The sequence below is a fragment of the Eriocheir sinensis genome, unplaced genomic scaffold (genome assembly GCF_024679095.1).
Source record: "Eriocheir sinensis breed Jianghai 21 unplaced genomic scaffold, ASM2467909v1 Scaffold145, whole genome shotgun sequence".
NCBI classification, from domain to species: domain Eukaryota; kingdom Metazoa; phylum Arthropoda; class Malacostraca; order Decapoda; family Varunidae; genus Eriocheir; species Eriocheir sinensis.
In genome coordinates this window covers 89675-101608 of record NW_026110795.1, presented here as the reverse complement: position 1 = coordinate 101608, position 11934 = coordinate 89675, and the positions used below count along the sequence as shown (strand labels likewise).

Genomic DNA, 11934 nt, shown 5'->3' with positions numbered 1-11934 from the left:
TGTGGGTATCAACAGTTTTCCTGAGTCTAACCAAACTGTTGGACAGATCACAGAACAGTTTTCACAGTAAGGACAGGTTTCAAATAGTGTAGTTCTACAAGAATTTATAGGCCAAAACCCTAAAAAATGTCTGAAGTTACCTGATTTTATGGTATCCCCTGACCCAGCATCACTATTTGCCCACTACCCTACATGATTTAGTTTCCACTTTACTTCATTTTTGGGGCATTACACAATTTTGTTGCAATCATCTTCTGTATTTCTGTTAAACTCACATCTCTGAATTTCTTCATAACAGTCTGTGATGACACTTCACAATCTTGTATTTTTAAAAGCTACTTTGCCCCGTTGTCCATACATGTTGTACTTACACATCAGCTTCTTCGACATAATGCTGCACAATACCTTTGATATCATATCCTTCACTGAAATTCCACCTATATGGACAAATTTTTCTGTCATTTCTTTGCGAAGAGAGGGTGTTCACAATTCATTTTCAAATGCCTCTGCATCCTCCATAGAGTCCAGCTGTTGAATTGATATATCATTGTCACTTGGTGTAGAGCCAGTAAGAGTATGCAAAGAGGTCCTCTTATCCAGCAACAAATGAATGACTCGCCTCTGGAATTCTGGAAAAAATAGTGAGGAAAAGAAGTTTTAACATACACTTGGCATTTTAGAACAGGCAATATTTCAATCCTCCTCAGATATTATTATCCAAATGTGGTGAATCTGAGTGAGTGAACCATATCAATTATGGTGTGGAAACTATTTATAGCTACACTCTTACTTATTGAATCTTCCTACTTACACATACCCTCACAAATTAACAATCCACTCTCCACCAAATATTTATATGAACTAGTACCTATATTATACAGATTAATGCTAATAATTTATTAACTTAATATCATAACTCCTTTACAAATTACAACACAAATCCAATAATAATCTATTGATAATGATTTTTGCAGTAATTACATGGAAATTTCCATACATGCAGTTAAATTCCTTCAGATTTGTTAACTGAAATAAAGTATCCCTAAGCATGGTTAAGTATAATCCTCAATCATGTTTTATAAATCCATCACTGTCTATAATTTGCTTTTCTCATCTGTCCAAGATAAAGTGGGGAGGGGGTTTGCATATGCCTTTAAAGTTAAGCTTGACTGTGATCTGAAGATAGTCTCTTTGCCCTGTGAGCAAGGAATGGCTAGAGAAGCTGAACAACAATATTTAGACTTTCAGTATTGTAATACTTTCCAAAGCCCTGGCATGTTACATTGTTGCTACATCTCCATTAATTTTTATACTTTTGGACATTTAAAAAAAAAGTATTTACAGGATGCATTGTGAAAATCATAGCATTGTAAATTACAATCAGGCATGATGCTGTAAGTACATGGTATAGGACACTTGTGTAACCTTTGGAAGCTGCAGGTAGATGATGAGTGGTGCCACTAAGTGAAAGACAGCAGGACTTTGGTACACTCACTGTAATGTCAGGTTACCGAAAATTGTTATCACACTGAATGCAACCAGAAAGGACGTAAAACTGTTAGGACAACATAACTCAGTACTTTTACAATATATTCATACAAGAAGAATTGGAACACCTAATTAAAAGCACTACACTGTTCATTGTTTAAAACACTTGAGTACTACTCAGTGCACAAAAACTTTTCAACTTACTTGCCCAATCCATAGGAAATCCACTCTGACGGTTTTCTCCTTGGTTCAAGGGTTGAACATCATCAAGGTCTTCACTAGACAGATTCTGAATCCAATCGCTCCCTTGTCGGTCACTGCTGTCATGTCTGTTGTGTCGGTCATGACTGTCATGTCTGTTGTGTCGGTCACTGCTGTCATGTCTGCTGCGTCGGCCACGACTGTCATGTCTTTTGTGTTGGTCACTGCTGTCATGTCTGCTGTGTCGGTCACTGCTGTCATGTCTGCTGTGTAATCGCTGCTGTCATGTCTGCTGTGTAATCGCTGCTGTCATGTCTGCTGTGTCAATCGCTGCTGTCATGTCTGCTTTGTTGGTCACTGCTGTCATGTCTCGTCTGTCGGTCAGATCTGTTCCTCAGGCTGTGGTTGTCGTGCAGGTCCAATCTGCCGTGTTGACTGCCACTGCTGCTAGCTATATGTAGGGTATCAGGCTGACTGCCTTCATCTTGCTGTTGGTAACTACTCTTCTTTTGCCGGTTACTTTCACATCTGTGAAATATATGTAACAGGAAATATTAGTAATTATCCTGGTCGGACATTAAACTGCATCCGGTGATGGGCCACAGTTCAGGAGATTTGTGGTTTTGGAGAGCGTGGAGTCACTCCTTTTATGGGGGAAACAGCCTCAATATATAGATAGATAGATTCACAGCTACATTTTGTCATACTATATTCATCTCAGATTGAGATCACATCATAGATGACCTCATCCTATATAAGAAATACAGTAATATGACCCTTTACTGCATTTGGACTGCATTCGTTTCTGTACATCAGGTCATGATCACATTAAGAAATTAGTTGTAGAGTACAGCTACATCTTACCTGTCAGAATTATGTCTTTTCAGATTTTTTTCTTGCTGCACTTGGCAAGCCTTTGTGTTGATGGTTGTATGGGACAACCTTTTGTGGTGGGGGGGGAGCAACTGTTACTTGTAAAGATGGCCCTGAGGCAAAGTCTGTGAAAAAATAATAGCTGTTAACAAAACAAAATTTACTATGGTAATATCTAATAATTCAAATATGCTTATCTACTGCAAACCTATAATAAAGCAAATACACATTGACATATACATAATACAGAATACATAATATATATATATATATATATATATATATATATATATATATATATATATATATATATATATATATATATATATATATATATATATATATATATATATAATGGATGGATAGAGTCAGGAATGAGGAAGTGAAAAGGAGAACAGGTGTTGTGAGAGATTTGGCAGGAAGAGCAAAGCAATGTGTGCTGAGATGGTTTGGTCATATTGAAAGAATGGAGGATGACAGGTTGGTGAAGAAGATAGTACGTTCAAACGGGAGGGGTAGGAATCTGAGAGGGCGGCCGCGAAAGGGATGGATTGATAGTGTGAAGGAGGCAGTTAAGGGAAGGGGACTGACACTAGAGCATAGCAGTAGAGTGATTGTGCGTTACAGAAGCGAATGGAGAACAGTTTTGATTGCATGAGAATGAAGATTAGAGGTGTGAAGGAGTGTGAATGGGAAGTCGTATGTCGTGTCGTCGCCACCCCCTCTCTGCGCCAACACCATATATATATATATATATATATATATATATATATATATATATATATATATATATATATATATATATATATATATATATATATATATATATCACATTATTTTTTTATTTATTTTTTTACAACAAAGGAGGCAGCTCAAGGGCACACAAAAAAGAAAACAATAAAAAAACAAAAGCCCGCTACTCGCTGCTCCTAAAAAAGAAACAAAAGAGGTGTCCAAAAGCAAGGTCAAATTCGGGAGGAGAGATGTCCTGATACCCTCCTCTTGAAAGAGTTCAAGTCGTAGGCAGGAGGAAATACAGATGAAGGAAGATTGTTCCAGAGTTTACCAGCGTGAGGGATGAAAGAGTGAAGATGCTGGTTAACTCTTGCATAAGGGGTTTGGACAGTATAGGGATGAGCATGAGTAGAAGATAGTGTATGTATGTAAGTACATATTTTTGTCTAGAAAAACCTTATGCATGCTTGCAAATGTCAGTAACTGAATACAGACTTACGTGGACAATCCAAATCCTGACTACTAACAAAGTCCTTTGGCAGAGCTTTCTTCATACGTTTCTTCCTGCCACGCAAGGTCAAACCGTCTTCCCCATCCAGGTCACTGCTGCTTCTGTCACCGTCTACTGCTGATGTCAGCTGGTACTGCTCACATTCCTCGTAACTGTCTGAAACCCATTTAAATGCTTGTCTATTTCAGATTTTCACTGCAAACATGACTCAATAACTTTTTAAACTTCCAAACCCTTAAAAGTGTTACTCCTCAGGTATATTAACCCTATTGCGAAAAATGACAGATCATATAATTTACGGAGGGAAGAAATTAAGACAACTGAAAGTGATTACATTAATCCCTCCTGTATTTGGATTAATGGGGCCAGAGATTTGTTGGATTGGATATGCAGAGTTTCCAGATAAGGGAGGATCTTTTCGATCTGCCTTAACCTCTTCGTTACTGATGGCGTACTGTAGTACTTCATATAAAATTTTGGCTAAGGAACCGATGAAGTACAGTTACCAATGCTTAACAGTTGTGGTCAATACAATATGCATTACTTACCAGAAGCTATTTTTACTTTTATCAATGGAAATTTTCTCCATGATTTGGGGTCTGGGTCTTCTCGACTAGTTAAGGCATTGTGAGCATCAACTTTTGATGGCCAATATAAAATCTGTCTGCCTTCAACTATCCAGGTAGATGGTACCACACACTCCTCTTCTTTTCTGCCCTCCAGCCACACTGCTCTTTTCCACATTCTGGAAATATCAATTTCATGCTTATTGCAATAGAATATGTTCAGTCTCCCATATAATTGACCTCCGGCGGGAACCTATAGTACCTTATGTTTTACCCATTGTTTCTTAGAGAACTTTAGCGTCATCAAGACAAAAATCAGACATGGAGACTATGAAAAAAGGTATTATTAATGGCAGTTTATAACAATACATTACCAGTGGATTTAAACATTCTGATCATTTAAATCTCATTATCAGTTGCATTTACCAGTCGGAAATAGCTTCTTGGTATCCCCCAGTTAGGTTATGTTAGGTCAGGTTAGGGTAATTATCCCACTGAGGTCCACCCTGTCTTTTTCACTAAAGAATTTCAGAATGCAATGGTTATTAGGGTTTTACATGTGATTCCAATATTGATTTTTGTCAGAAATCATTAGTTTTATTGCTATTACCTCCGGAGGTGAGGGAATGGAAACCAATGATTCACGGCAGAAATTAATATTGCAATCACATGTAAACATTAATAACCATTGCATCCTGAATTTCTTGAATGAGAAACTAATAAACAAACACCAAACACAACCTAACCTAACTAAACCTAACAACATAACCTAACTGAACCTAGACTAACGTAACGTAACATAACTTAACGCTTTGTATCCTAACCTGGCTCACCTCATTCGTCTGAATCATAGTCCTCATCACTGGAGATACGAGGCGGAGCTAGGACATTTGGCACACAAGGAAGCCATATAGCGGAACTGAATTTGAAAATGAAGCGGGAGGGAATGAAGATGCTAGACACGATGTCACTAGCTGATAGAAATAAAAAGGGGCGGTGATTGGCTGAAGGAATCTAGGAATTTCCTGCAAGAGCTCGCTCAGGCCCAGTGTCATGTGAGGAAGGGACACAGCAGCCAAGAGACTCCTAGACAGCCGTAATGGCGCATCTTCTCACACGCTTAACTATAAATATTTAAAAAAAATCGTATCTCGCTTATTACTAGTTTGCGACGGATGATTACTTAGAAGAAATTGTTCTATTCAATGAGAGGATTATAAAGATGATAAGAAAATCAATACGCAACAGGGTGGACCTCAGTGGGATAAATACCCAGGTTAGTTTCGGTTACATTAGGTTTCGTCTCGTTTTTAAGACATTCAGGCAACTTGCACAGCTAGACTAAAGCACAGCAGTTAATTTGGGATACATCCAAGAAATTATTTCCAACTGACCAATTTGGGGTCAGGTTAGGTTAGGTTATCCTGAGGGGGTACAAGGGGGGCGCCCATGATAGCATTCACAAATAAAAAGTTAAATATTAAAAAATCGCTGGCGGCGTTGCTATAGCGACACATATATGCGGTTCAAAATGTTCAGCATAAGGAGTCTTACCCTTTGAGGTAGGTCTCCAATGTAGAAGTGAATAAGTAGTTAAACTGGAACTGTACCCTGCTATATATAGGTACTACACGTACAGTAGTACGTACGTGATGTAACTACAGTCTTGTGCATTGTCATACTGTAAAATAAAACCCAGCTGTTTCCCTAACATCACTGCATTCAAGGCGAGTCAAATGTAGGTACACCCACAATCCCACAACCCACATTCTTACCTTGTTTGCCGTGATTTCACTGTCCTTTGGTCCACGAGCAGGGTCTTCAATATCTCTTAATGCACAACAGAGGGAGAGGAAAACCCGGTAACGAGACAAAACATAGGGAGAAATCTGTTGTTGGCCGCTCAACACGAAGTCCCGAGTGAGGCAGTTTAGGCGGGAAAATGTTGGATTTGTTTTGTTCAGACTTAGGTAATGTTGATTATAATTTACGACTTCCTGGTGGTGATAGTGATGATAGCAGGCCTTGTAGCATGGTGATAATGACGGTGTTCGTGCTAGTGTATATATATATCCACGTGGCAATATCTATTCCAAAATCATATCATCATAATATTTTTGACGTAAAACCGTTAATGAAAATCGTGTGGGGGGGCGTGCGGGGAGGAAATGAAGTGTATTATCAGAAAAATCCATTAACGAGATGAATGTGTGGCAGCTTATTAGTACTGATAAAAGTGTCTTAGGTTATTATCGCTTCATAATAATACGAATAATGATAGAGTGGTGGTGGTAGTAGTAGTAGTAGTAGTAGTGGTGGTAGTAATAGTAGTAGTGATAGTGATGATATTAATAACCATAATAAAAAAAACCCATTTTTTGTGAATATAAAAATGGTAGGGGATTATAACACACACACACACACACACACACACACACAGACACGCACACACACTCACACTACCCCCTCCTCCCCCCACACACAACCCCCTTCCCCCATACACTTTACCCTGCCTCCCCACACACAACCCCCTTCCCCCCATACACTTTACCCTGCCTTCCCACACACAACCCCCTTCCCCCCACACACAACCCCCTTCCCCCATACACTTTACCCTTCCCCCCACACAACCCCCTTCCCCCCATACACAACCCCCTTCCCCCAAACACTTTACCCGGCATCCCCACACAAACCCCCCTTCCCCCCCAAACAACCCCCTTCCCCCATACACTTTACCCTGCCTTCCCACACACAACCCCCTTCCCCCCACACAACCCCTTCCCCATACACTTCACCCTGCCTTCCCCCCCACCTTCCCCCTCCACAAAAGCTAAACAAACACTAACATAATTGACTTTTCCCACACCACCAGTGACGAAATAAAAAAATAGTCACCCACTTAGCACTAATGAAAACGGGAAGAAAATGGAGTGTAACTTGGAGCCGACCTTCTGGGTTTTCTCCTCGGCGGAAATAGAGGCAGCTGGAGTCCTTTTTTTCCTCTTTTTTTTTTCCTTTTTTGCCCGATGCGCTTGAAGGGAGATAGAAGAAAGGGGAGGAGGAGGAGGAGAAAATGAGGAGGAGGAGGAGAAGGCGAACGAGGAGGAGGTATTGACAGCTGGCTACTCACGATAGGAGGAGAAGGAGGAGGAGTAAGAAAATGAAGAGGAGGACGTGTTGATGGCGGGGAGGAGGAGGAGGAGGAGGAGGAGTGCAGCAAAAAACAAGGAAAAAAGATAAAGGAAAGTAAAAGAGGAGTAAATATCATGAAATTAATTATTATTGCGATATACTAGATATTGTCAAAATTAAATGGAGAATGTCGGCAGATAAAATTTAGAAGGCGATAAAGGTGAAGAGAAAAATAAAAGCGAAGAAATTAAAAAAAAGCAGAGAATCCTGAGAACGAAGACAAAAAGGGGTGGAGCTCAAAAAAATATTTGGGAGGAGAGAGTAATTGTGTCGAAATAAATAAAGAGGAAGAAAAGTAAAACAAGTAGACAGTGAGAGAGAGAGAAAAGAGGAGGAGGAGAAGGAGGAGGAGGGAGAGGAGGAGGAGGTAGCATGGAAGCAAGGAAAGATAGGCTACAGGAAGTCCATTGGCTCATTACGAGATTGCCCGCTCTGGTAATCTGATCTGCTCGACAGTCACTCAAAGCGCATCGGTACGAGTATTATCAGTTTACTCCTGACGCAAAGAAGTAAAGGTTTATGTGATTTTTAAAGGAGTTGATGGTTCCTGCACGTACTAAATCTCTAGGAAGGTTGTTCCAGTAGCGTATGACTCGGTTTGAGAAAAAAATCCTGCCAATGTATGTACTGCCTCGACTCGCTTGAATAGTAGACCAATATTTCTAGTTTTTGAGTTGGTTTGTAGCTAAAAATAATACTTAGAGAGAGTGGTCGATGTTGCTGAACCTCCTCAGTTACTTGAAGACTCTAATTATATCCCATCATAAGCTTCTCTTTTTCAGCCTAAAGAGGTTGAGTCACCTGAGTCGTTCTTCATAAGGCAGGTCTTCAAGTGTGGAATCATTTTCGTAGCGCGTCGCCGAACTCTCGCTAGTAGTTTATTGGCATCCTTGTAATTTGGAGATAACTGTACTGCACACTCAAGGTGAGGTCTTACCATTGAGTTACACAAATAAGAGGAGGAGGCGGAGGAGGCAGAGATGTTGAATTGGTGGAGGAGTAAAAGAGTGTGATGGAGTGTGAATAAGTAAAGAGACGGAGAGGAATGATGAATGGAATAATATATAGTGAATAATATGAATGACATGAAACTTTACGTACATCATCAGGCCCCACCTGGAAGAAGCCTTGGGCCGACCATCAGGCCCCACCGGGAAGATGCCTACCGGCGCAATAGGCAACAACGTAAATAAAAAATTAAAAAAATCAATAAATAAATAAAAGTAGTAGTAGTAGTAGTAGTAGTGGCACCAGGTTTAGTAGAAGTAGTAGTAGACAGTTTTCATTACCATACTTCTAGGAAAAATCAGGTGAAAAATATATATAAGTGTTATTAATTCAAGGAGCTTTATTAATAGAAATACTATTAACATTTGTAACACTTATATATTTTTTACCAGATTGCAAGAGTATTTTTTTTTTTCCTCGTCACACATTCATCATTAAATTTTATCTCTAATTCTAGCTTTCTATACAACTACTTAGAACATGACGTATCTCCGTGTGTGTGTGTGTGTGTGTGTGTGTGTGTGATGACTGACTGCCTCTGATCGATGGCTCACCCTCAGGGCCTTGTGTTCATCTTCTCTCCACCACGCCGCAGCTTCTCTCTCTCTCTCTCTCTCTCTCTCTCTCTCTCTCTCCTCTCCTCATCTCTCTCTCTCTCGTCCTCTCACTTCATCTCTCTCTCTCTCTCTCTCTCTCTCTCTCTCTCTCTCTCACTCCACCTGTCCTTGCATTTCTCTCCTTCCTACCACCTCTCATTCTCTCTTATTTCCTTCGTCCCGTCTTTACTGATACGAAGAGAGAGAGAGAGAGAGAGAGAGAGAGAGATGTTGCAAGGATGTGTCTGGTTGCATGACGATACGCAGAGTATAAATAGAGTCTGAGGGGAGAGGGAAGGAAGGAAGGAAGAGGAAAAGGGAAGGATGCAATAAGCGTGTGTCTGGTGGTGTGATGAATTAGAGGTGACTCATTTTGCGAAGAGGAGGAAGAGGAAGAGGAAGAGAAGAAATGTGGAAGAGAGGGAAGGTGATATAAACAGATGGGAAGAGAGTGAAGGTTTGATAACTGGTGATAAAGTGGGAAGGAGAAATAAACGGTGGTGATGGCGATGTTGAGGACGAAGAAAAAGAGAGTGAAAGAGAGAGAAAGAGGAGAAAAAAGAATGACAAAAGGGTGAGGTAAATCTGAGGAGGATGGAAGGAAGCTGATAAAGGAAGAAGATAGAAAAAAATAATAGGAGGGATGGGAATAAGAAACACAAGTACATACTGCTTATAAGATGAAAAAAAGAAAATAAGAAAAAGATGGCGGTGATGCTGAGGAGAGAAGGAGAAAGGGAGAGGGAAAGGGAGAGGAAGAAGAGGAAATAAGAACGATAAAAGTGAGGTAAGGACGAAGAGGAAGATGGAAGAAAGCTGATAAAGAAAGAGACAAAAAAAACAACAAAGGTATTAGTAGAAAGAAAAACAGCTGATTCACAAAAATACATGTTGTTTAGAAGATGAAAAGAAGATAAAAAAGAACGATAAAAGATTGAGGTAAACACGAAGAGGAAGACGGAAGGAAGCTGATAAAGAAAAAGACAAAAAAAATACGAGGTATTAGTAAAAATAAAAACAGCTGATTCACAAAAATACATATTGTTGAAAAGATGAAAAGAAGCAAATGAAGCAAAAAAAAAACATAGCACTGAGAAGTAAGGAAGATTAAAGAAGAACAGAGGGAAATCGGATCCATAATAAAGGGAGAAGAATAAAATCACATTGAAACCTATACGGATAACAGATTGCGGCGGGAATAAGGAAATCTACTCTGGCATAAATCTTTCCCAATCCACTTTCATTTTTCTTGTGGGCGAGGCGGGAAGGCGGAATAGTAATAACAGGTTATGAAAGGCAGAGTGGCGCTGGAAGATGGATCGAGGAAAGCTGCCAGAAAATACCCATAAAAAAGGTATTGAATAGGTGTTGAGGAGAGTGGACGTGGGATGGGTGGAAAGAGAAGCGTTGAGGTGTGAGACGCTGTGGTTTAATCCTCTCGTCGTAAAGATAAAGGAAAAAAGGAAAGGAAGGAGGTAGTGGTACATTTCAGACGAAGAAAGGAACGGAAAAGAAAGAAGCGAGGAAGAGAGAAGGAGAAGAGAGTGGGGAAGAAGAGGATAAGATACAGAGAATTAAGACGGCATAACGAAAGGAAAAGAAAGGAGCAAGACGGAAGAGAAGATGGGGACGAGAAGGAGAGGAAAGAAAGAAGGAGAAATAGAAATAGTGAAAGGAAAAATATCTGAATCACATATTTATGACGACGAAATGAGAAGTAAGGAGCGAGGTCATCTTCCCCCTCTCCTATTTCTTCTACGGCCTTTCTACCTTTTCCCTATTTCAACTGCGTTTTGTCCCTCTCTATTCCTTCTCCCTTTCACCTTCCATTCTTTATTCAATAGGTTGTGTGTGTGTTTACTCTTCCCACACACTCTCTCCCCTCATTCCTGACCTTTTCACTTTCTCCTTTCACCTTCCTTCCTAGACAGTCCAGGTAAATCACTCTCTCTCTCAGTCGCTACCCTCTTTCCTATCCTTCCCTGCCTTTTCACGATCTCCTTTCACTTTCCTTTCGCGAGACTATCCAGGTGATTCAAGAGTCTGCCTCCGTCTACTCTCTGGTGTGTTAAAGTGTGGCCAGGTGGCGCTGCAGATACTGGCCAACTCTCAAGCCTTCCATTATGGTCAAGAAACACTCCCCGGGAAACTTTCTGGTTCTCATTTATTGCCAGAAAACACACAAACACACACAAAAGATATAAACTGAATTTTCCTCCCGAACACACACACACACACACACACACACACACACACACACAGACACAGACACACAGACACACACACACGAGGGACTTCAAGGGTAAGCTAAGAATGGTTACCTTCAACAATTTTTCATTTATTCGTGTCGTGTGAGTGGCAGGTAGTACCCCAGGAGAGAGAGAGAGAGAGAGAGAGAGAGAGAGAGAGAGAGAGAGAGAGAGAGAGAGAGAGAGAGAGAGAGAGAGAGAGAGAGAGAGAGAGAGAGAGAGAGAGAGAGAGAGAGAGAGAGAGAGAGAGAGAGAGAGAGAGAGAGAGAGAGAGAGAGAGAGAGAGAGAGCATAAGAACAAAGAACGTAGAAGTCTGCAAGAAGCCGGTAGGCCTGTACAAGGCAGCTCCTTTGAACCTAAGCTCCCGTGAATCTAACTCCACCTAATATCGCTGTCCATGAATTTACATAATCTATTTTTTTAATGCGACAATTGTATTGGCACTCACCACATGACTGTTCAGCCTGTTCCACTCATCTACCACTCTTAGTAAACCCATTTTTGCCTATGTCCC

At 40.4% G+C, this 11934-nt stretch overlaps 1 long non-coding RNA gene across 1 annotated transcript; it reads right to left on the bottom strand.

The window, feature by feature from the left end:
• Nucleotides 1-1698: 1698 nt before the first annotated feature.
• On the bottom strand, nt 1699-4814 carry LOC126990111 (uncharacterized). The gene is made up of 4 exons (XR_007744020.1): nt 4357-4814; nt 3797-3964; nt 2554-2687; nt 1699-2217 (listed from the first exon to the last, which is right to left on the bottom strand). It is a non-coding gene; the product is annotated as an uncharacterized LOC126990111 (long non-coding RNA).
• Nucleotides 4815-11934: the final 7120 nt, after the last annotated feature.